This window comes from Alexandromys fortis, unplaced genomic scaffold, assembly GCF_014885135.2.
Source record: "Alexandromys fortis isolate MF-2015 unplaced genomic scaffold, M_Fortis_MF-2015_v1.1 scaffold_64, whole genome shotgun sequence".
NCBI classification, from domain to species: domain Eukaryota; kingdom Metazoa; phylum Chordata; class Mammalia; order Rodentia; family Cricetidae; genus Alexandromys; species Alexandromys fortis.
In genome coordinates, this window is record NW_026067976.1 from 3,758,059 (window position 1) to 3,782,235 (window position 24,177).

The 24,177-nt window shown below is 42.1% G+C and overlaps 1 protein-coding gene across 1 annotated transcript in view; it reads right to left on the reverse strand.

Annotated features, from left to right (window-relative positions):
• The window catches only part of Adamtsl1 (ADAMTS like 1), a 919,831-nt gene that overhangs the window by 377,005 nt on the left and 518,649 nt on the right, over positions 1-24,177 (reverse strand). The window lies entirely within an intron of this gene.

Here is a 24,177-nt window from a genome sequence, read left to right on the forward strand (position 1 = left end):
TCCTCCTCTCCCATAAAGCGCCTTTTTATTTTCCCCTTTGAGTTTGGAAAAGAATACTAGAGATGGTTTTGAAAGATCCACACCAGACCCGACAATAGCACTGGTTATTGTCTGTTTTAAGGTCTTGGTTTGAACATAAAGAGTTGGCAAAGTCTTTCTTTGTGGAGTGATGATTTGAAACATCCACCATTTATGAGTTTTAAAGGTACAATTAGACTTATTGAAAGCCCCTAGTTTAGAAGAAACCCCTGAAAAAGACTTCAAAATGCTCAAATTTGGGGTGAAACAACTGCTGGGTTTTGACACCTTGCCAACTTCTAACTATCTGATTTAGCCCAGGCCAGGAAAGAAAGGGCGAATTAACCCTCGGCTAACCCCAGGCCTTCACTGGACACCTGACTCAGGCTTTCTCAGAGTTGTTACAATGCTGACAAGGATGAGGGTGGTACCGCTTCTTTCGCATCACTGGGGAAAGAGGGATGAGAAGAAAAGGATGAGTGGGGTACCGTCTCTTTCTCCATCACTGTGGGAAGAGGGTCGGACCAGTTGACCTCTGAGGTGCAATCCAGCTTTAGGAAGTACTAATGAGCTCCAGGGTGACCACAAGGCCAAAGGAAAATGCCAGAAAGATTGTGAGCCCCCCTCATCACATCAAGGGAAGCCCGAGGGGGCCAGGAGGATTTTATTACGGTATTAGAATAGTGCCAAGTGTCAAACAAGCCCGTCTTTCCTCCTTATCGCTCAGGAACTCGTTCGGTTAGGAAAGAATAAAAGCAAATGTCGTCCCTCATTTGCACAGGAGAGGTGTTTCCTTTGCAGGCCCGACAGCCCAGACATATGCACTGGAGGTAGAGGGCACTTAGAAGGCATGTTCCCCCCTTTCATGACTAAAAACCCCCTCACTATGTAATAGGCGTGTGAACACAGGCCTGCCATGTTCATACAAAGGAGGCTTTGCAGAGAGGTGAAGAAAAGCAGGTTGCTCAGCTTTGGTTACTCCTTCCATGTGGTGTATCGATTAGAGAGGAGTTTGAAGAAAAAAAAAAACCACTTTCAGCCTGTCATGAAAGTCTAGGGTAGTGATTCTCAACCTTCCTAATGCTGTGACCCTTTAACACAGTTCCTTGTGCTGTGGTGACCCCAACCATTAAATTATTTCCCTGCAACTCGGTAACTGTAATTTGGCTACTGTTATGAGTTGTAATGTAAATATTTGATATGCAGGGCATCTGGTATTTGGCCCCCATGAAAGGGTCATTCAACTCCTGGAGGGCTCAGCCCACAGGTTGAGAATTACTGGTCTAGAGCAAATGAGGACTTACCTTGGTCCTCAAGTACTAAACTAGGAAAGTTAACAGTACACATCTATAAGCCCAGAATGTACTGGATGCTACAAGCTAAACAGTACTCACAAGTAAATGCATCTCTGTTAGATGACTATCTGAAGTCCTCATCACATGAAAGAAAGGTTGATGGGCTGATGGACTGAAATAAACCCTTAGTCATAGTCTATGTGTTCTCTGTCTGTTAGTCTCTCTCTCTCTCTCTTCCTTCTTCCCTTTGTCCCCTTCCCTCCCTCTTGCCATCCCTCCCTGTGTGTGTGTGTGTATGAGAGAGAGAGAAATAGACACACACACACACACACACACACACACACACACAGAGAGAGAGAGAGAGAGAGAGAGAGAGAGAGAGAGAGAGAGAGAAATTATGCATTCTGTTACAGGGTTTTCTCTCCTCCCTGGGCCATCAGCTGAAGAGTTCACTACAAAATGGAACACCTCACTTAGCACCACTTCCTCCCTCTTGTCATGAAAACTCACTTCTTAGTGTCAAACTAGAAGGAAGAACAGGTATGGAGGAAGGAACATTGTAAGCTATCGGAAGTAAGGAATTCTGCAACACTGGGAATAGCAGGATGCTATTTGTAGGGCAAGAACGTTGGCACGATGGGAAAACACCACTTCTGTACTAGTCCAGATTCTTCTGGAAATAGTCTTCTGGGTTTGGGTGTCATGTCAGCGTCCAGCAAGATGGTCCCGTCAATGAGCACCAGAATAACACAACATTTTAGTCAAGACCTCGATTACGAGTCAAACCAGTGGAGGATGCCCACCCCAGTGTCTCAGGTGTGGTCACTAGACTCGCAACACCTTCCTTCCTATGCGGAGTACCAAGAGAAAAGGGGGAAAGCAATTGCTCACTCTCCTGTTCATGGAGTACAAGGAAGACACCACACTTAGAGAAAAAAAGAACAACAAAACCAAGTTGGCTTTGAGACATTGGGGAAAGTTTTTAGAATGAGTTAACGGATAATTACTAAAGTTTTTGTGATTTTGGAGACTTCTGGGTAGTCACAGAGCTGCTACTGTCGAATACATATGAAGTTGAGGCTCAGAGAGGCGACCTGGGAAGGGCTCAACAGGCTGGAGCTAGCCCCCCAAAACAGGATCTTCAACTTCAAATTCACTCATCTCGCTCTTATACACATACGTTTACATCTACATATTTCCACACTAACAGATTGCGAGGTTGGCACTGGGAGCAGGGAACTGTGGTGGACAGGAATGCTTCCGGAAATGGGGAAGGAGCTGAAACGGAGACGACCAGAATTTCTTGTGCATATAGGTTACCTGGCAGTGGAAAGTATCTTGTTTTAGTCTACAGCTTCTGTCTCCCAACTTTGTCACTTCTAAGAGCGTCTAAGGGCCAAGGGAAAAATAACATAAACCCTCGGCAGTGCAGATCATAGTCACGGCAGCTGGGGAAGGGCCACTTATGGCACTGAGCAGGGCGTTGGCCGCGTTCCTTTTTTTCCCTCTTCAGGTATCTAAATTAAAGCCGTCTGCAAGTGTCTGTGCACAGCAGCCCCCAGAAGCTGTGGCAGCCATCAGCCGGGTTCCCGGTTCCATGCACAATATATTAGGTGAAATGAAAGCAGCAGCAAGAGCGAGTGTCAGGCCTGTCTGAAGCATCAGTCCAAACGGTATGGATTTAACAATACTTAATTTAAAAAACACCAGCTTGGACAGCGGCAAGCTGTTAACAGTCACCGTGCTTTATGGCAGGAAAGAGTGAGCTAAACTTTCGGAATTTCTCTCCCTGAGGAAAATGCCTCGCAGCTTTTGCTCCAGAGCCACCTGTCTGGTCCTTGAGGTTGGACCTCTTTTACTTAGCCCTGCAGTAGCAGAGATGGCAGAGCATGGACCGACAGGGTGTTTCTGGAGAGTCTCAGGAACAAGGGCTTCAAAGAGCTGGGTAAGGCCTACACTGTCCCCCTTTGAAGAGGCCGGGATGGCAAAATAGGAGCAAGGCAGCCTTGTTTTTTCCCTTGGGGCTATCGTGAAGGTCTTTGATATTAGTGGATAATGTAGACATCGGAAGAGAGCAAAGTGGCGGCCGAAGTCAGACAGAGGCAGTCTGCAGTTCTCAGAGGGAGGGGCTGGACTCTGAACACAGATTTCTGCTCACCCCGCATCTCTTTAGCACCAAAGCACATTCATTGTAAGTTCGGAGTCATCCTTTGTGCACAATCTGCGCAGAAACTGGCAAGGAAGAGCATGATTCTTATCTGTAGCTGTAAGGAAAAAGCACTACTCTTGTGCAATAAATAGGCTTGTTAAAGTTGTGTGTTGTCAGGTGGGAACTTTGAAGACTCTAGCTCTGGCTTTTTGTCTTTCCGAAGGACCGTGGTCTGACAAACTGGCAGAGTCACAGCCACATTTGTTGTCTTCCACATGGCCCCTGGCACAGCCGTAACAACTTTATGTCTATAAGCGAATGCAAGTCTTTTGTCAGTCTTCAGGGCAGATACATTGATTAGCCTAATATAGATGCCACTTACGAGCCTCCTTCATTTCAGCCAGGATCTTTCTGCTCAGCAGAGGCCACAAACTTCAAAACGATGTTTTCCAGACTCCTTTGCAGCTAAGATGCGAATCAAACTGAGATTTGCCCTCTATGAAACTACAACAAGACCTGGAAGGAGGAATTGAGGCAGATGGTACTTTGCTTTCACTGTTTACAAAAATAATCACAGAGCAACATGGTTGCAAAGTAGTCACAGACTTTTTGAATCTGGAGACAAGTACGGGACATTTATCTTACTAACTGGAAAAGAGAAAGCAGACAACCCTTGTCACCCTTTCGTTCCCACATCTTTTGCAGTCACCAGATAACTAACTTCCTGGCTATGGGGGAACCAGCAGTTCCCATGGTGACGAAAAGTAGCCTGGGACCCCTCGGAAAACTTATATTGCAGTCTTACTCCTTGAAATTCAAACTTTATGTTACTTAATACCTTACAACCTCACATTTCATTTAAATTGACAAGGGTGAATTCTGTTCTCTACAAGAATGCTAACCGATATATCTCCTTTGACAGAAGAGAACCTTGGAGCACAGACACGCTCACACACCCGGCAAGAAGGAAAGGCTACCTTTTGAGCTCATGAAATCTATCTCCAGCCACTGAGCTGAGTGACCTCTGTGTGGGGCAGGGGCTTCTGGGAGTACAGAGTACTGAGCAACATCATGTCTGGTCTGCCTAGTGAGGAAAGCGCAGACAGAGGGTGAAGACAAAGGCTCCAGAGACTGGCAGGAGATTTTTTTTTTAAAAGCAACCCAAGAGGCAACAAAACAGAAGCCAGAAGGTGAGAGCGTGTTTCTACCCCCTGCCATGGCAGCCCAGGTTATTTAGTGGGCATGTTTGCAAGTTCTTGCTCCACAATATCCTCCTAATTCATGTTACTTCTGGGGGAACTCAGATCTGATTTGCTCTATGGGTGTCAGCTTACACCCCCCCCCTAAGGTCTACAATGCTGATTTCTGGCCTTGCATACTGTAGACATGTGGCTAAAATCCTTGACACCAGCTAGCAGCAAAAGTGAATTCATCCAGGGGATGGCTGGGATGAAAATAGTTGGTTTGGGGTCCAAGGGTTCAAATCCTAGTTGTTACACTTATTCTTTGAAGGTCTTTTGGGAAAGAAATATTTGAAACATCGTGATTCCAGGTGTGTGTGTGTTTGCTGGTTTTGATTGGTGTGAACTTTTGAACACTGGGAAGGCTGTACATCACCATAAGTCTATATTCAGCATTGAGTTGAGGAGTTTGCTGTGCCTCATTCAGAGCTGGAGACGAAGAGATATGTGAGCTTGCTCGCTCTGTCTTCTGATCTTTTTAATTTTCTCGGTATATGAAAATTTTAATGATATTCTGCAGAAAAAAATAATCATAATTTAGACTCTAATCACAGTTCATGATTCCTTCTTACTAACCACAAAGCAAAACTTAGAGTCGAACACTGGACTGAACTGAGAAGGTGGAATTGCTCCCAACATGTAAGCTTGAAGCTAGTGGTCTTCATTGGTCTACATAGCTGGAGTTAGCTAATGAATCTCAAAGGTTTACTACTGAATGATGCTCCATGGATGCTTACTGCACACCTACTGTGTGGGGGGGTACAATCCAAGGATGCTGGAAACAGTGAGACTGCTTTTTGTAGCCCTTTTGACACAGGATGACTTATCAATGTAATTGCTGAGGTTTGAATTACGGTTGTAATATCCATATACTAAGCCCAAGTGTAATATATAAGTCCACGACTCTTGATTCTAAGTTCCGTACTGTTTCCATGACATCATCCTTCACAGATAAAATAATTATACCAGAGCCAGACAATAAGGTGAAGGACTGTTAACAGATTTATAGACAATGCAGAGTGAGTAGATGGAAATGCAAAAGCCACATTCCTCTGTGTGGCATTCAAGGACTTCCCAGACCTGCTTCCAGGGAAGGAAGTCATCCTCTAGCCTGTTGGGGACCTCCTGTTACCTGGTCCCAAGGCATGCAGCTCCTGTGCCCCTGATCATGCTGTCCCTGCTGCAGAGAACTGTAATGCCATCACCGTCCTGCTGGTTAATACCTCCACAAAGGCTTCCTCTAAGGCATTTGTTCTTCGAGATTCATTCTTGGCCCTTTGCTTGCTGAACTCTTTATGTTTTTAGATGTTTATAGACTTTTTGGTTTTTTGGAGACAGGGTTTCTTTGTAGCTTTGGAGCCTGTCCTGGAACTAGCTCTTGTAAAGCATGCTGGCCTCGAACTCACAGAGATCCGCCAGCCTCTGCCTCCTGAGTGCTGGGCTTAAAGGCGAGCACCACCACCCCCCCGACACTCATTTTTTTTTTTGTCAATCCTTAGGGCAGATACATTGACTAGCCTTATATAGATGCCACTTGCAAACCTCCTTCATTTCAGCCAGAGTCTTTCTGCTCCGCTGACATTCTTTAGCCATCACCAATATGAGCCTTTCTTGTGATAAAAAAAAAAAAAGTTCTCACTATCAATCTATTTCAATACTGTTTTGTAGGGTAGATGCTTAAACATCTGATCGTTGTTATTTCTGATTTCTTTGACTTCATCAGGCTTTTTTAAAGGCTCTCTTTCCCCCGTGACGGTCTCTTTCCACACTCTCAATTGTGAGTTTAATTTAATTGTCTAGTCAGCTTGAGTAGCAAATCTTAACCATTTTTCCCTGAACCCCTGCGAAACTGCTCCCCCATGTGGACAGGTGTTTCTGACAAACTTCCTTCTTGGTGTGAGTGGATTAACACAGATACAGTAAGGGCAGGGGAGGGAGAAAAGTAAGACAGGAAAAAAAAATGAATCATCACAAAAGCAAACAGGAAAATTGCGAAGGGAAAGAGAGTCTCTGAAACTGACAAGACGTAGATCAAATGTGAAACTGAATTTGAATTTCAGCAGCGCAGGACCCTGTTCCTCAAAGACAGAGTAGGTCACTGTTCTTCATTTTGTTTGTTATTTCAGTTGTCTTTCCAAATTAATAACAACGGGACCAATGGTTTCCATGCACAACGAAGCTACTCTGATGTGACAGTTATAGATATCGTGAGAAAGAGCTAGCCCTTGGGCCCTTTTAAATAATGAGAGGGTAAAAGGAAAGTCTTCATTCAATATGAGTGGCATATTTTCTAAGTTATTTGCTTTTTAAATTTGACAGAAATTAGATGTATTTAATATACAACAGAATGGTCTATAATAATTGTACATTGTAAAGTAGATAAAGCAAGCTAATTAACACAAGCATTATACTTCTGATTTTGTTCTCACGCTGAGTTAACATATGTATATTAATTCTTAGAAAGGACTTGGCGTCTGTTTCCTTCTTGAAATCATGGTGGTCCTTCTCTGTAAAGACTTTCGTGAAGGAATCTGGAACTTGTAAGTATGGCAAAAAAGGAAAGCAAAATAAGGCAACAACTCAGAGAACTGGATAGGAGCCAACAACAGCAAAACCTTTGCCATGGATGCAGGTGTCCTATGGGGAAAGATGGGGTGTGGTAGACAAACCCAGGTAAAGAGCTCCAGAGATTTGTCTTTTCTGCACGTCCATTTCCTCCCCACTAAAACCCAAATCTGTTTTCCCAGCACAGAAGTGAGCAGTGACGGGAAGAGTTGAGTCCGGGGTGAAGGATCTACATTGTTCCCATTCAGACTGTAGGATGGCAGCTGGTCGCAGGAGCTTTTGGGAAACAGCTGGACAGGATACCGGTGCCACCCGTGATGATTCTTGTGTTTAAGGGAAGCAGCCAGCATGTTTGCTGTGTGACACAAGGCCTTTCTCAGAGACAGACTCCTTGGTGGGAACATGGCTATGCAGAATAAAGAGTGGCATTCCACTCTGTGCCAGAGACTGCTTTTTTTTTTTTTTTTTTTTTTTCATAGTCTGCCTTAGGGAGAAGCAAGAGCATCACCATGCAAACGGTTCTACAGCCTGGGGTTATCTTGGTGTGGTCACAGTGTCTTCCCCTTTGTGCCTTCCTTCCCTCCCTTTGTTTCTACTTTCTACTCCTTGGACCAAGGCAGAAATGCATTTGTCTGATTCAGAGTGGTCCCGTGAAAGTGTTTTCTGCCACCATTGCCATATACGTTTGCCTGTATCAGTTTTATTTTTAAACCACAACCTGCATTTCCAAGGGAATTTTAAGTAAGACGTTGGTGATAAAAACATTTACTGTCTCTCAATATCTTTTCTTTTTGCATTTTGGTAGCAAAATTTTGGTAGGATCCCAGCTAGAGACTTTTTCTGCATCTATGTGTGTGCCCGTGAGAAAAAAATCTCACCAAGATGATGGAAACAGAGGAAGTGACCATCACTCTAAAAAATGCCCAGAGGGAGGGGTCATCCCCTGACTGATCTTTCCTACTTTTGTGGCTAGGATGATGGTGTGAAGACTGGAACAGCCTTCTCGAACCACAAGGCTGCACTGGGGAAAGAGCCTTCAATTCTTGACACTGTCAAATAGCACACTGCACCTGGAATTCCCCCTGCAGCCTTCAGCGAGAGAAAGATGAGTGTGTGGTGCACATGCGCTTGAAAGACAAGAGTGGCGAGAGCCTGCAGAAACAATGAAATAGGCAGGCAGAGCTAAGTCAGCCCCAGACCCTGGCTTTCTGCACAGAAACCTCAGATGGTCTATGAATGAGAACTATAGCTAATGTCCAGTTTAGAAACCCACCTAGGTATGTACTCCTAAGGTCTTATAAAATTATGTAGGATGATTTTGTTCATCCTGCTAAATAAAACGAAACATCCCTGTGACAAATTTTTAGAAGTTAATATTTGAACATAGACCATACATCTTTGCCAGGTTAGTGAATTTTTTTTTTTAAGTAACAAGAAGCACAGCCCCGCGAGTCTCTCTCTCTCTCCTTTCCTAGGAAGCTCAGAACAGTAGCTGGGTTCAGCTGCTTCATTTCCCTCCCTCCCGAGTTACAAACACTTCTCTCACCCTTCGTTGTCTGAGTTGTGTGGCTTGCTGTCCCATTGCTGTCCAGTTTTGCACTGTGATCATGTTTCCCATTTATTTGGGAGAGGACGAGTTAGAAACACTACGACCGCCAGCAGCAGCAGCAACAGCCACAGCAAAGCACCGTAATTCTGACAGACAGTCGGGGCTCGATGGCCACGGAATGAGACTGTTCAATCACACAGTGAATCCTTGGTGCCGTGGCACTGTTCTTGGGGTGGCTAAGCTGAGTTTTGTTGTCTGTCATAACTCGTTTAACTTTCCAAGCTTTGTATTTTTCCTTATACGAATCAATTATTCTTTACGAGTCCCTTCCTCGGAACAATATCATTGAAATGGACAGGCTTGTGGCCTCATCATCCAGTTCAACCAATACTTAGTGGAACCCAAATAACATACAATGGAACCCTGGCTTCTTTTATACAGTTTTCACTCATCCAGTCTCTAACTTAGTTGGAGTAAATTTCCCCCATCTCCTGTGTTAGGTGATATAAGACAGAATAGACACATAGATAACCTGAGTTGTGAAATCGCAATGAGTCTGTGTTGGGTTCTAGTTGTCCGGTTGCTCACAGTCCTGAAGTGAACAGAGATTGGGATGCCAAGCCTGACGTGTGTCTCTAGGGGTCTGGAAAAGATAGTCTGAGTATTAACTGTCGTTATTACTGCCAAAAGATAGAATTATAGAACACTCAAGTAGGACCTTTGTGGGTATATTTTTGTTTTGTTTTTGTCTGTTTGTTTTTTTTTTTTTTTCCAGACAGGGTTTCTCTGTTCAGCTTTGGTGACTGTCCTAAAACTAGCTCTTGTAAACCAGGCTGTTCTCAAACTCACAGAGATCCACCTGCCTCTGCTTCCCGAGCGCTCAGATTAAAGGTGTGCACCACCATACCCAGCCATTCAAGTAGGGTCTTTGAAGGCAGTGCATCCTGTCTGTCCCCACTTGGAACCCAATCAATGTCTTCTGAAGTTAAAAATTTAAAAGCAAGCCGGGCAGTGGTGGCGCACGCCTTTAATCCCAGCACTCGGAAGGCAGAGGCAGGCGGATCTCTGTGAGTTCGAGACCAGCCTGGTCTACAGAGCTAGTTCCAGGACGGGCTCCAAAGCCACAGAGAAACCCTGTCTCGAAAAACCAAAATAATAATAATAATAATAATTAAAAGCAATAGCTTCATTACCCCCACATGAAAGAATCCTGAAATGGTTCAGTGACCCCATCTCTGGGTATGCACCTCACAGAAAGGAAAGCAGAATCTAACGAGTGTTTGTACATATATGTACAACACAGTGTTGTGGACAGTAGTCAGAGACAGATGCCACCCAGATGGCCACGGACAAATGCGCGACGAAGCAGGACGTTACCTATGATGAAATATTACTCAGCCTGAAAAAGGAAGGAAGTTCTGACTTCTGCTACAGCATAGATGAGCCATGGAGGCATGCGTAATCCACCTATTGAGTACACCCAGAACAACAGGATTCACAGAGACAGAGGGGAGGGTGGTGCCAGGAATTGGAGAAACGGAGAAATTAGTATGAATGGTTCTGAGTTAAAGATGGTGAGCGCGAGAAAGTTTGAAGGCAGAAGATGATGAGCGTCACAACAGCATGAAGGCATTCGGCGTTGCTTAGCTGTTCACCTGAAACGGTTACACTGGGAAATTCCGTGGTATGTATGCTTAAAGTATTTTTAAAGAAGAAGGAAAAATATAACGGAAATCTACCTATATAAAGTCCATACAAGTTATGTCCAGCTTGAAATTCTCGAGTCTGAAAGAGCTGACCCTTGCTGTGAGGATGAACACATGACTTTGCCTAATACTGGGTTTCTTGCAGTTGAAAAAAATCTCCAGTTTTATCAGTTCATAGTTGTCTCATCCTAAAGGCAGAGGGTAGGTGGCAAGAGCTGAGGATATGCTCCCCCATACTGTTTCACGTGTGCACATGGGCCTCAGTACTCTCCAGGGCTGTCTGAGGCTGCTCTCTGGGTCTCTATACTCAGTCTCCAGGAGGTCCTTCTTCATCTCTCAGTCTGCTTTCTTGCATAGGACTTAAGCTGATCATGGTTTCCAGCGGCAGTCTATTTGCATTGTATCTATTTGTGTGCTTGAGGGAATCTACCAGCGGGCTTAGCAAACAGCCAGCACTCAACAGATGTGAACACATACATACGTAATGGGTGTGCTCATGTTAGGCACACTTTACATGTAGACTTCATATAAAGGAACATACATATCCCATCTACATACATCTATACAAATGTTTCTAAATACCTTCCACCTGTTACCCAACGAGGTAAAAATGTCGGCTCCCTTTTCCCTTACTTCTCAAAGACCATGCTTGTGACTTCGTGCCATGGTCCACTTCTTTGTTATTTTCACAGATGAGGTCTCCAACAAACAGGTCAGATAACACACTGCTTCACAAATGAATGCAGTTCCGTTCTCTTTTAAAATTTTATTCTGGGATACGAGGTTTGTAATGAAAGAAGTTGGACAGAATAAATTAAAATGTAAAGTCAGTTCATCTAACTTTACCTTACTGTGAACAATAATATATGTACATTATTACTATGTAATATATATATACAATAATAGAGATAAACATTAGTATTTATCTGTCAGTAGTTGCAGAAGGGGTGTGGTGACAAATGTGAGGTAAACTACGTGCTGATTGGTTCAATTTAGCTTCTTGCAAAGTCACTTTTTTTTAAAAAAATATGCTGTCTGTAATAAAGATGTGCAAAATTTATTTGTTAAAGAAAATGAAAGTACATGTTGTCTAAAAATAAGCAAATTCTATTGTAAGTCAATAATTAACAAATCAAAAGCAACTACCATGGTCTAGTTATTTAATTTGCTCATTAAAGAGAAAAAGATTTCCATGGTGTATTATTAGCAATTCCATAATTAAAAGATATTTTAAAATATGATATATAATAAAATAAAATTCGATACTGAAATGGACACACTTTAGTGATACATTTCTTAGCAATTGAATGGGATTTTGTTTACAGGAGAAATTTCTGCTCTGTGGATATGAAGAGTGTTGTCATGCAGAACCTTCAAAGGTCTACTCAAGGGAGAACTTTTGTAACTTATGAAAGCCATGAGAAGAAGCCTGGGTGGTGGTGGGGGTGACTCCTCAGCACCCCAATGTAAAGCTTGCTCGCAGACCTAGTAAAACTTGGGAATTGGAATCACTCTGCCTCAGATTTTGTTTTCGCCCTGTTAAGTCGGAATACAACACAGGCATCACAGCACCTGCCGTAAAGAATTCGCTACAACTGCCTGCCTCGCTTCACCGTGCCCTGGCCTCTCTCCAACCATAAACCTGCATTTACTTTTACCACTAAAAGAACTGCGCAGTGGATTCCGGCTGAGGAAGCCGAACCCGAGAGCGGGTGAGATGTTCAGACAGCTCCTCTGCCTGCAGCATCTTCCACGGCAAACAAACAGAGCTTTCGTCAGGGAGCTGGGCAAGTCCTTGAAGAATCTTGACAAGATTTATAAATAAGATACAGTGTTTATTTATTATTTGAAGAAAACTTTCCATTGTGCTCTCCCTCGTAATATAATATGATCTATATTTTTGCCAAGAGTAGGGTGTGGTGGCTCAGCGGCTTAACTGATCATGAAATGTCATGCTTCAGACTTGAGTCAGAGCATCCAAACAATGCAGTTCTGGACTGAGAAGGCCGGCGCTTGCTTCCCCTGCGTGTGCTAGATCCCACCGTCTCCGCCGGGAGGACGGTAGCCTTCCTCCTTAGCATGCCGGCTCATGTCTGGATAATCTGCTCGGGAATCTTGATTCAATGCTCACTTCACCTGCTCATTTCTTCATTCTGAGGACACGGTCCTTCTTCACAGCCAGACTTCCACCCATGTTTCTTTTATCCTTTTCTTCCCTCCCTTTTTCTTCAGTTGTTAAATTCAAATGGGAGAAACCAGGCTTAGGGATTGCTGTCCCAAACTCGCAGCAATACGGGCTAGTGAGCTATCATTTTTAAATAACGTTCCAAATGCATGTTGTGGGCCTTTCCCTTTAAGAGAATCGGGGACTTATTTTTTTTAAATAAACTTGACAGAGTTCAATATTTTTCCATAGAATCTGATCAAGACTGATAGGTTTAGTTAACTAACTCGATTAAGTAACCATGTGCTAATTTGTAGACGCTCGTGTGTAAACTCCCTAAAAGCAGGAACTTAGCATCTCCTGAATACCCCAGAAACCCAAGCACCCTAAACAGCCCTGTTGGAAGGTCAGTCAGTGCTTATGATTACAATAACGAGTGAGACTCAGTCCTCAGTTCAGCAGTGTGCTTGAAATAAAAACGGCAAGGTCGTAAAGTAGCTAAAGTAGGGTTCAAAGTGGCATATCATATACGCCTAATAAATTATCAGTAAGGACCAATGAAATACAAAGGACACTTTGTTTATGGTGCATTAATTCTTGGCTAATATCATTTTAACATAGAAAACATTCTATATTTCACTCCAGCATGGCCTGCTTGACAGCTGATACTATGTCTTCAAGTTGATATTTGATGAAAGTTTAAAGTATTGGACAGTCTGAGAACACAGCACTATTGTCTCAAACAGATGTGTGAATTATAATAAGAGGGTGTCCTCCACAATTCAGTAATCATGAAAACTTTTAGAAAAACATGCAACTTTATCTTTTAAAGGCTCCGGCAGTTTAAAATCTATCCGCCCAAAGCGGCAAAGACAGCAGATTACAATGCTGCCGGAAGAGGAACAAGACTGTGCACTCAGAACGTGCAGGGAAATAGTTTTGTCATAAAAGCAAAGGGCTGCTCAAGTCCTTTCTAGTTCCAAGACTTTATTGCTCTGGCCTGAAAAACTCACCCATGAGGAAACAGTGCTTTTGTAAGCCGCTCCGATTTCTCGTTGCCACCCGACAGAGCTCCTCCTCAGTGGCTTTCTTCCGCCCCGCTCCTACTCGGCATATATTAGCCTTGATTAAGCTGTTTTCGCTAAAGAATGCACTGGAAATCTTGTGAATTAAGTCAGTCAAGGGGAAGCTAGCCTGAACCAAGTGCTCGCACCCTATACTCACGCCTCTGTGGGGAGAGTAAGTCACCTTTCTAGCCTGAGTGGTGAACCACTAATAAGTTAGAAAATCATGTAGTGTGCTACAACCAGCAGGAAAACCAAGAGAAACAAAATCTGAGAACATATCTCGTGTATCTCACTTAGTAAGGATGTGATGGATGTATTTGTCTGGTTAAACTAACTCTCTCTCTCTTTCTGTGAGTGTTTGTTAGTGTTGGAATTTATGCAACTAAGTCACCACCATAAAAAAAAATTATTTATTTCTATGAACACACTCAAAACCCTTTTCAAACTATTGATTTCAGCAAACATAGTTTTCCAAAAGCTTTTAAACCCCACTTTTCTTCCTTAGAATCCTGGGGCTCCCACGGGTACCTTCCACAGCAGCAGAGAAGGGGAGGATGCGCATGGAAAGGCTTTCTCTTCAAAGACATAAAGGCAGCAGTGCACAGGCCTAGTGATTTAGACCTCCAGGAGCCAAGAGCTGACCCCAGGCTCTTCCATGGAATCGCACTGACTGTGGAGACACAGGCATATCCTCTCTTCCGTCCCCGGAGGAGAGTGGATGTCAGCTATGCCTACTGGTGATTGTGCATGAGCTAAGACAGAGCGTAAGCAAGCTGAGGAATTCTCAAAAGAAAGAAAAAACTTTTAAAAATTGAAACACAATGTGCATAAAGAAAATTGCAAGTAGGAATTCTTTTTATATCCTGGGGGAAAGGGGAGGCGCAGTGCCTTTTCCCAACTTTGTTCTTTGGTTTCCTGTGCTTCTGTCTGAAGAACTGTTCAGAATTCATCCTGGCTTCCTGAGCACATGGACAGATGTTCCAGAGGTGAAGCTATTCCATGTAGAAGTTCTTCTATTCTTTGTATATAATTGGTTGTTTTCGTATATGCTTAATGTGCCTATGATTTTTTCTGTTATTTCATTTTTATATTAACTGATATGCCAGGATTCCCTCTTACTTTCAAAATCATTTTCCATGCTTGTAACTCAATTCCATATTAGCTGAGTAATTTAAAAGCCCACAAAATTCTGATGTCTACTAACTAACAATGTAAATAAAGTACATACAAATTAAAGTATTTTCCTAAGGCCATGAAACTTAAAATTTTTGAATTATGGGGCACCAAAATTGTAATAGGAGGAAGAGGAAGAGGAAGAGGAGGAGGAGGAAGAGGAAGAGGAGGAGGAGGAGGAGGAGGAGGAAGAGTTTCTTTTGAAATGAAAAATATGTATATTTTCCAAGGGCTATTTTAGATGCTACAAGAGCAGATGGGGCAGCCAGATAGAATGTCTGATTTTGTGCTGGTTTATACTGCACTCTGGGAAAATGGTATGGGACAAAAATCAAACAAAAAAGGAGCAGATAATTTCAGGTAATGGTGAATGTGGTGATGCAGAGACATCTGGCAGAGGCTCATGACAGTGCCAGGATATAGAAGACTTCAGTCTACTTACTCTGAAGCTGGTAGCCTTTGGGGGGAAATCCCAATGAAAAAAAGACATAGCCTCAGTTTCCAGAGAGATAAAAGGATATAGGTTTGAAAATTAGCATTTAATGAACATTTATTTTAATTTTTTTCTAACTTAAACAGGAAATGAAATAAAAATGTATTCACTGAACAAGGAAAGGAAGGAGTGCAAGCAGTTGTGGCTTTTTGTAGATGTTTATCATAAATGAATCCATTTACTCTTGCTCAGCCTGCAAACAGTGCCCTTGAAATTATCTCTTAGGTAGTGCAGCTCATGACCTTGGTGGCCTGGTTAAAGGATTTCATGGAGGAAGATGGAAAGTCTAGTAGCCTGAGCAGTCAGAGTGCACTATTGAAATGCGCAACAATGAATTGGGCTGTCTACCAGAGAAGGAGGGTATGTGAGGGCCATGCCCAGGCTGTGGGGCTGTACGAGGTTTGATAAGCCCCAACAGCACACGTGTAGAACTTTCCTGGAGCCTGAGGAATAATTACAGCATCTCTAGCCTCAGAGGAGTACGGAAAACTTGAAGGCTGTTCAGAGGAAGTCAACGAAGATGATTAAGGATTGAATAATGGGACCTCTGAGAAAAGGTATAGCCAAACTGGAGTTACTTAGCCTGGATTATTTATCTTGGTGAGGACACATCCAAGGTGGGGCTTAAGTGGCCTTCAAGGATATGAAAGGTAATGGTGACTAACTGTTCTTTATGACCTCAATGAAGAGAACAAGTTGAAATAGGAGGGCTTTTCGTTAGAGATAAGGATTTCAGATTATGAAGGATCCAAGACACAATGAATTGCCTAGCACACATTTGAGTTTCTTTATTTAATTTTTAATCAGGGGCTTTAACCATAGATCTCTGAACCATTTCCAAAATGCTGGCGTTGGGGGACTGTTAGTTCCTGAAATTTTGTAGATTTGTCAACAAACATACACATTGGTTTTCTAGGAAGAGAACTGGCAGCTACCGTTAGATGAGGTCTATGCCATATATGATTTTAAAAATCGCTGCTTAGAGTCCACAGTCTCATCACAGTCTCACAGTCAGACACAGAACACCTACCTCATTCTGAGAGAGGGGAGTGGCAAAGATGCCATTCAAGGCTCCCTAGTATCTTATGAAAAATTTTGGAAACTTTGAGACCTCTGTGGATGAGACCATAAAGAAGAAAGGAAAGAAGAAAGAAGAGGAAGCAAGGGATGAAAGGAGGGAGGGGGAGGGAAAGAGAGAGGGAGGAAAAGAGGGAGAGAGGGGAGATATTAGGATGTGAATGCTAGTTGTAAAAAATATACATAAGTGAAATGCATTTATGAATATATTTAGGAATATGTATCACAAAATAAGGGTGTAAGTGGTACTACTTTGGAATGGTACCAGCGTAAAAACATTTGTAGCATATGAGCACATGGGGAAAAGGTATTCTGTGGAATATTTAAAACATATGGGTTTTGTTTGTATTTCTTCCAAATGTTTGAGAAAGGCGAACAACGTGTACCTGTATACAATCGTGACTATGAATGCACTATTCTGTTTGAACAAAAAATGTATTTATAAGCAAGCCATAAAGCACTGAGAGAAATCATAATGTTAATAAGTAGGGGGCTATCAGGTTCCATATTAAGCCTCTCATACCTGAAGCTCACTTCGCAATGAATAGCAAATTTAGCTTGATGGATTATGCAGTTTTCAATAAACATAAATTTAGGAGATCCACAGGAAGTGATGTAATAAAACTCGCGAGTAATTAGGCATGTAGATAATATTCACACCCACTCAACCCCATGAATCGGGTGGAACAGGGAAAGTGGTGCATTAATAAAACAGGTGAAACACAAAATCCAACTTCATTTTCCCTTGATAGTTAAAGCAGTAAGAGAACACATTGTTTCTGAGGCCTAAGATGCCCTTCAATATCGCTTCGGGTAACGGCGGTTGCTTTGGTACATGCCTGCAATCATTTGTATTTGCTCATCATTAATCTCATTTCCTATAATTATTTTATAGGCTACAATGAAACCTCAGATTTCATTAGTCCTGGTTCTCTTATCACAAAGAAAGAGACCAGTGCAGATGGGTCAAGAAAGTGAGAGCCAGAAGAAACGGGAAGTCAGGCAAGATTCCAACTCTGCTCACTAGAACCCCTGCACAGATAGCATCGAATACAAGGCTATCTTGTCAGGAGAGAAGCTGAAAGAGGTAATCGGGCATTCCCGAGGCATGCTTGAGACGTTTGCATTAAGGCTTTGGACTCCATCCCTTTTAGACTTCCAGAAGAATCAAAGTAAACTGACAAACTTCAATAGCACTAATTAATAACACAAGGAGCTAACATTTTAAATTTCATTTCTGGAGTAGCCAGATAAATGTTTTCACACAAGAGCCTTTTGAGTCCCACAATTAAGTGAGTATTAAAAAAAAAGTGGCAACAGTTTTCCTGAAAGCTGCCAAGCAGTGCTTTGAGTGAAACTTTATTTGTGACCAGAATAAGGGTGCAAATAAATAGCCCCATGCAGACACATAGGCTTTATACCCCATGTTACAGACACAAAGTAGGTGGAGTTGTGGCTGTTAAATCAACTTCAGACTGATGTTGGGCTAAGTGATGAGGATGATGAGCGAAGACCTACTGTATATGGCGACACACCATGGGGATCAGTGCATCAGTGAGTTCTTCACGTCGAGGTAGACTGGAGGGTACCTCACGCCTTTCATGCATCCATGCTAAAATGATGGCTTTCGGGGAAGAAACTTCCCTCCTCAATCTGAATTTCAGGAGAATGGAGATACATTTACATGTTCTGATGACCTCCCCTCTCTACTCTGCTCTGCGTGTGTTTTGATATATGTTTATGCGTGTGTGCGCGATTATGTGCATGTGTGTGCATGTGAGAATGGGTATGTCGAGGCACAAGTCAACTCAGCATCTTCCTCAATAACTTTCCACCTTGTCTTATGATCCTGAGTTTTTCACTGAAGCGGGAATTAGTCATGACAGCTATACTGCCTGACCAGTGGTCCCAGGAATCCTCCTGACTCTGCCTCTCCAGCGCTGGGGTTATAGGCTTCCATTGCTAAACATCATTTTTTATATGGACTTTTTATATGAGAGATCAAACTCAGATTCTCAGGCATGAACAGCAACATTTAACCAGCAACCCCAGAACCACTTTCTAAATCACATTTCTTGGGATTTCCCAAAGTATCTGAACTTTTCCTAAATAAAAAATCTAGGGTCAAAAAAAAAATCACAGGATACTAGATAAAAGACCAATTCCAAATAGCAGCCTCAAAGAAGGCTCCTTGAATTAAAGCCCCACAAACTCACACCAAGGTGTTTGTCTTTTCTAGCTTTATGTATATAAAAAAAACAAACAAAAATGTCTATTTTTTAATAGAATATTTTTTTAAAAATTGTTTTTGTTATTTTTAAAATATGTGTTGTGTCTGCCTGTGGGTATGTGCAGATTCCCCACAGCTGGACTTAGAAGAAGTTATAAGCCATTCTACATAGGTGCTGAGAACAAACATAGGCACTGGGAACTGGACCTGTGTCCTCCGGAAGCATAGAAAATGGTCTTAATCCATGAACCATCTCTTCATCCATGAGAAGCGGATATTTGATCTACATAAGGATATTCTGAGTCTAGCTGTACTGAGGAAGACGGGCATCATGCTTGATGACAATTTTCAACCATATTGTTTTTCTTCCAGTTTCCCAACTCCATATTTTTATGTTAATCGCTTTTAAGGACATCTAGTAAGAATGAAGAATTTGGTAAGTTTGGTGTTCCCCAAAGATCCATGTATTGAAAGTTTACTTTCAGCTTATGGCTCTACTGGCAAATGGAACCCTTAGGAGGTAGAGAAGTTTAGGTCAACAGGACACAGCTCTGAAACTGGCTGGCATGAACACCCCGCCCCCACCAAGTGCTACTGCTATGATGTACTCCGTTACCATATGCCCACACACTGGGATCAATCAACCATGAACCAAAGCCTTCAAAACTGTGGCCAAAGCAAACCTTTTCTGCTTTTTGATAGATTATTTTGACACAGTGACAGAAAGATCACGTGTTCCTAGGCACTGTTGGATGCATGTACGAATATATTTAATACATATAGTAATATTTCATTTGTATTTTAATAAGTAAAGCTTGCCTGAAGATCAGAGGATAAAGCAACTACCCTGGTCATCCTTACAGACCAGGCAATGGTGACACCTTTAATCCCAGTAAAGTAGTAAAACACACTAGTTTGCCATAGAAACCAAGCAGTCGTGGTGCAGCCTTTCATCCCAGCTCTAGAGAGGATTATAAAACAGGAAGAGACAGCTCTTAGTCAGTCTCATTCTGAGGATTCCTGGAGGCAGGATCACTATTTTGGACTGAGGTAGAGGTATAAGAGCCAGTGACTGGCTGTTTTGCTTTCTGCCCTTCAAGTTGAAGCCCAATTTCTGACTCTGGGTTTTTGTTAATTGTGCTACACTTGAGCCTATCTTTCTAGAATAAAAAAGATAAGTTTCTTTAAGCTAATTACCTATTTCAATTAAAAATGAAACTGGCATTTTTTATTGACTGTTGCTAAATCATATAACAAATGCTATAATTATTGAATAACAATATTATCATTCTATTCCTCCAAATCATACTTTTTAAAAATATTAGGTTTAGTGAGGTATCATTTAAATAATTCAAATCCACCCATTTCAACTTACAAGTCTCTGTGTTTTGACAAACAGATGCAGTCAAGTAACTCCCTGAGCAACCGTGATACAGGATGTCTCTATCACTCTGGGCGGGGGGGGGGGGGGGGGGGGTGGTGTGGGGGGGGGGGGGGGGGGGGGGGGGGGGGGGGTTTTGTGTCCCTTTGTTAATCTCTCTGCTTTGATTACCAAATATCTACCCACTGTGTGGACAGAACACATTTACTTATTCATTTAATGGCTGGTGGATATTTGGGAGGCTTCCAGTTTGGGATAATTATGAATAGAGCAGCCATAAACATTCCTCTCTCTCTATTTGCATGGAGATATATTTTCATCCCTCTGAATAAATATCTCAGAATAGATTTTTGGATTGTATGGTAAGTGTATGTTTAACATAAGCGACTGCTAAGCTGTTTTCCAAATGGCTTTCTCGTTTTACATTCTCACCACAGGGTAAGGGCACCAACTTCCTTGCACTCTTGCCAGCAGCTGGCACTGTCAGATATTAAAGTGCCAGTCACACTACTAGGTGTGTTACAGTAGTATGTCACTGTGATTTCAGCACGCAGTTTGGAAAGTGCATACTAATTCTGAAAATCCTCTCATGTGAACTTATGGTACATGTCTATTTTCTGACTGTTTAGATCTTTTGTCGATTTTATGCTGAGTTGTTAATTTTCTTATTATTTGTCGTAAGAGAACTTTATATATTCTAGACCCAAGCCTTTACAAAGTTTGACAAATGAGATTTAATAATACCATTTATCAAAGTGAATTGTACCAGTAAAGCAATATTAATGATACTTTGATTTTTTTTCTAATTATTTATGAGTTGATTAAGTCAAACTCTCTGCCTCTAAGAGAAAAGCAGCAGAAATAATTAAGTCTCAATATTGCCATCTGTTCTAGTACATATTTCAGTATATATTCTAGAAACTGAAAGATAACTCGCTTTAACCATGCAGACAAATCATTATACAAGTGAAGCTATTCACAATTCTTCCTTTAAATTAAGTAACTGAGTGGTTGACAATGTTTTCATGATAATTTTTGTTATTTAATCCATAGGTGGTTTCTAGTATCTATTTCCAATGGAGTTCAAAGAGTTGAGTTACACTATCACAGAGTTCCTCCTTAAAGCCCTCAGTTCCTCCCTTTCACACAGTCAGGTCTCTTCAGCACCTACAGGAGTAAGGTGAGGGTTAAAAGTACATGGGGATTCATGGGTAGGGAGTTGGAGAGGGTCTGGGAAGAGGAGGAGGGGAAGAATATAATCAAAATACATTGTATGAAGAAAATTAAATAAAAATACATATAAATAATATTTTTGAGTAGCTACACCTCTTTCTGGCAATGAATAACATTTCTCCATTAATGGGTATACTTCTTGGGGACAAAGAGAGTTCCCGTATGTTATGTTCATAGATACATTTCCCCCAAAAATGTATTTGACATCAAAATTTGTGTCACCTAATACAAACAATAATTGAAATAATCTCACCACTAAGAGACTTGTAATCCCTGAAACTTCAAAAAAGGTATCAATGTTATAAATACATTTCTTTCACACAGAAGCACATGATGGCGAGATGCTAACAGTGTGGGCAGACAGATGCTCATCCAAGGCAGTGTCTCAGAAGAGGCTGAATCATTTGGGGACCCACAGAGATAAGAACCGAGCAAATGTCCTGTACAGACCTTAGCGGACAATAAGATTATTTCCTTGGTGTGGTATTCAGAGTCTGCTAGAAACCATCCAGAATGATCATACTACGTATAACTAACTCTTCACAGCCTTTACTTTTCAGGCCACTATTTTAATTTACAATGATGAATTTTAAGGTCTGCTTTAAAATGTGCTGTTGTTTAAAATGTGATTTTTTCTAACTGAATGTTTAGAAAGTGCTTGAAAGTGAAAGATTTGAAAGGTAGGTCATGACCTTTGTAATTCTTTCCTCTCCGTTCCTGGCAGCGGGGACCCTTGGCTCTGATCTCATTGTAGTTCTCAAGGTTCTTGGTCTCTGACTACAATAGCAATCCTTTTCCCTTGACACCGAGTGGATGACTAGCTCATCCAGCGTCCTGTGTCCTTCCCACGTTGGCTCACTGGCAGCCGACCCTCAGTTTTCCATGCCAAGCTTCTCTCTCTGAGGCTCCTTGACATTTTTCCTGAGTAGCTCAGCAAAAGCAACACAAAAGAACAAAACCCCTGGAGGGATTCTTAACTGGGGATTCAGACATTAACAAAAGGATTCATTATTGAGGCCTAGCGTTTTGTTTATTAATTGTTTTATGTTTTCTCCTTTTTTTTTTTTTTTTCTGGTTGGGGAGAGGAGGCAAATCTTTTGTTTTGATAGTGTCCTGAAAATGTTTCCAGGGCTTTCAAAGCTTTTGACTGAAAGTTTTCAGACAAACCAAATGGGCCTTCTCACATGCCCCAAGCACGAGTTCTCAGCACTTGCGCCTTTCCATACAGCATAGTTCAAGCTCCTTTCACCACAGACCTCCTGCCAGCACCCCCTTGGGAGCATTCACATAGGGGAGAGGTTGAAGAGCCAGGCCTCTTATTGCAAGGAGGAAGGAGCAACCTTAGGCATTTGTGAGGATTTCCAGAGGTCTGTCTGAGGTCAAGTCCTTCCAGGGTCCTTTTCAGCCTCCACCAGGATTTTGTTCTACCTCAGGTGACCAGAAGAGCCCAGCTGAAGTCCTAGGACAGCGCGTCATTGCTGTTTTTTTTTTTCTTTTGATGATTCTCAGCTCTCCCACAGAAGTCTGTGGCGTCTTTCCCTTCCCCACCTCCCCATAGGTATGGCGCTCATTTTCCCCCATTGTCTCAATGAGTAATGTCACCGAGGGCACGAAGCCAATCCTACCAGCCCTTTACACTTTCTACAGAATAAAAGGCACCAAAGCAAACATTCTGCAACACTCGGCCTTGGGGATTGTGACTAATTTCCAAGCTCTCTTTTCTCTGTAGTAGAATTCTGGCTGTCATTTCACGTTTGGCTTTTTTTTTTTCTCACAAAGCCCTTGAGCAAACTTTATTTACAGTGTGCACGGACTTTCATTACTGCATAATGCAGAAAATATTTGCTTCATTATGAAGCCAATTGAGTATTTATTTTGATTTTTTGTTCCTTGTGGTAAACAGAACTCAAAACACTCTCTACTACCATTGTTCCAAACTAGTCAAAAAAATATGTAAACAATCAGCCTAGTGATTGTGTGGCCCAGATCTTGTGATTGCCTCCCCTCCAGCAAAAGGCAAGTTTTGCTTAAAAAAAGAAAGAAAGAAAAAGAAAAAAAAAAGAAAAGAAAAGAAGAAAAAGTTCATGTCAATTTGAAAATTTAATGCAACTCTCACTCCTTGGCACTGTCTTCAACTCACATTTGAGACTGTCTTTTTCAGGATGTCACTGTGCAATCATAATTTTCAAGGTTGTTTTGGAATGAAACTTTTTCATTGGGTAGGGTCCAAAAGCAGATTTCGTTTTGCTCTCTGACAAATACAATTACAGCAAGTGTGAAAGTCCTAGCTGGTTGAGGAAGACAAAGGCAAGAATCAGTGTAGAGGACTACTTGTTTGCACACAGATGAATTTGTCTCTAGTAACGTGTGTCACTTGATGTGGGAGCCCCTCTGTATGCTGTGAATACCATTGGTTAATAAAGAATCTGCTTTGGGCCTGTGGTAGGGCAGAATAGAGCTAGGTGGGGAAAACTAAACTGAATGCTGGGAGAATGAAGGTGGAGTCAGGAGAAGCCATGTAGCCTAGAGAGAGATGCGGTACAAAGCCTTGCCGCCTGGAACAAACCAAGCGACTTCCTACTTCAGATTGGCGTGCTAATGTGGGCTGACTAAATCCACTTAAAAAGCCTGAGAGATCTTAAAGGGAAATTCTAGACACACACACACACACACACACACACCAAAAACCAGAGTTTAATGCAGCTTCTTGCTCTGTTTGCTAGAAGCAAACAGAGGCATGGCTCCTTTAAGAACAGTCTTCCTGATTCAGCAGTAGTAGCAAAAGAAAAATGCTGTGAAGATTTGAAATAGTAGCTGCCTGGTTCATGCTGCCAGC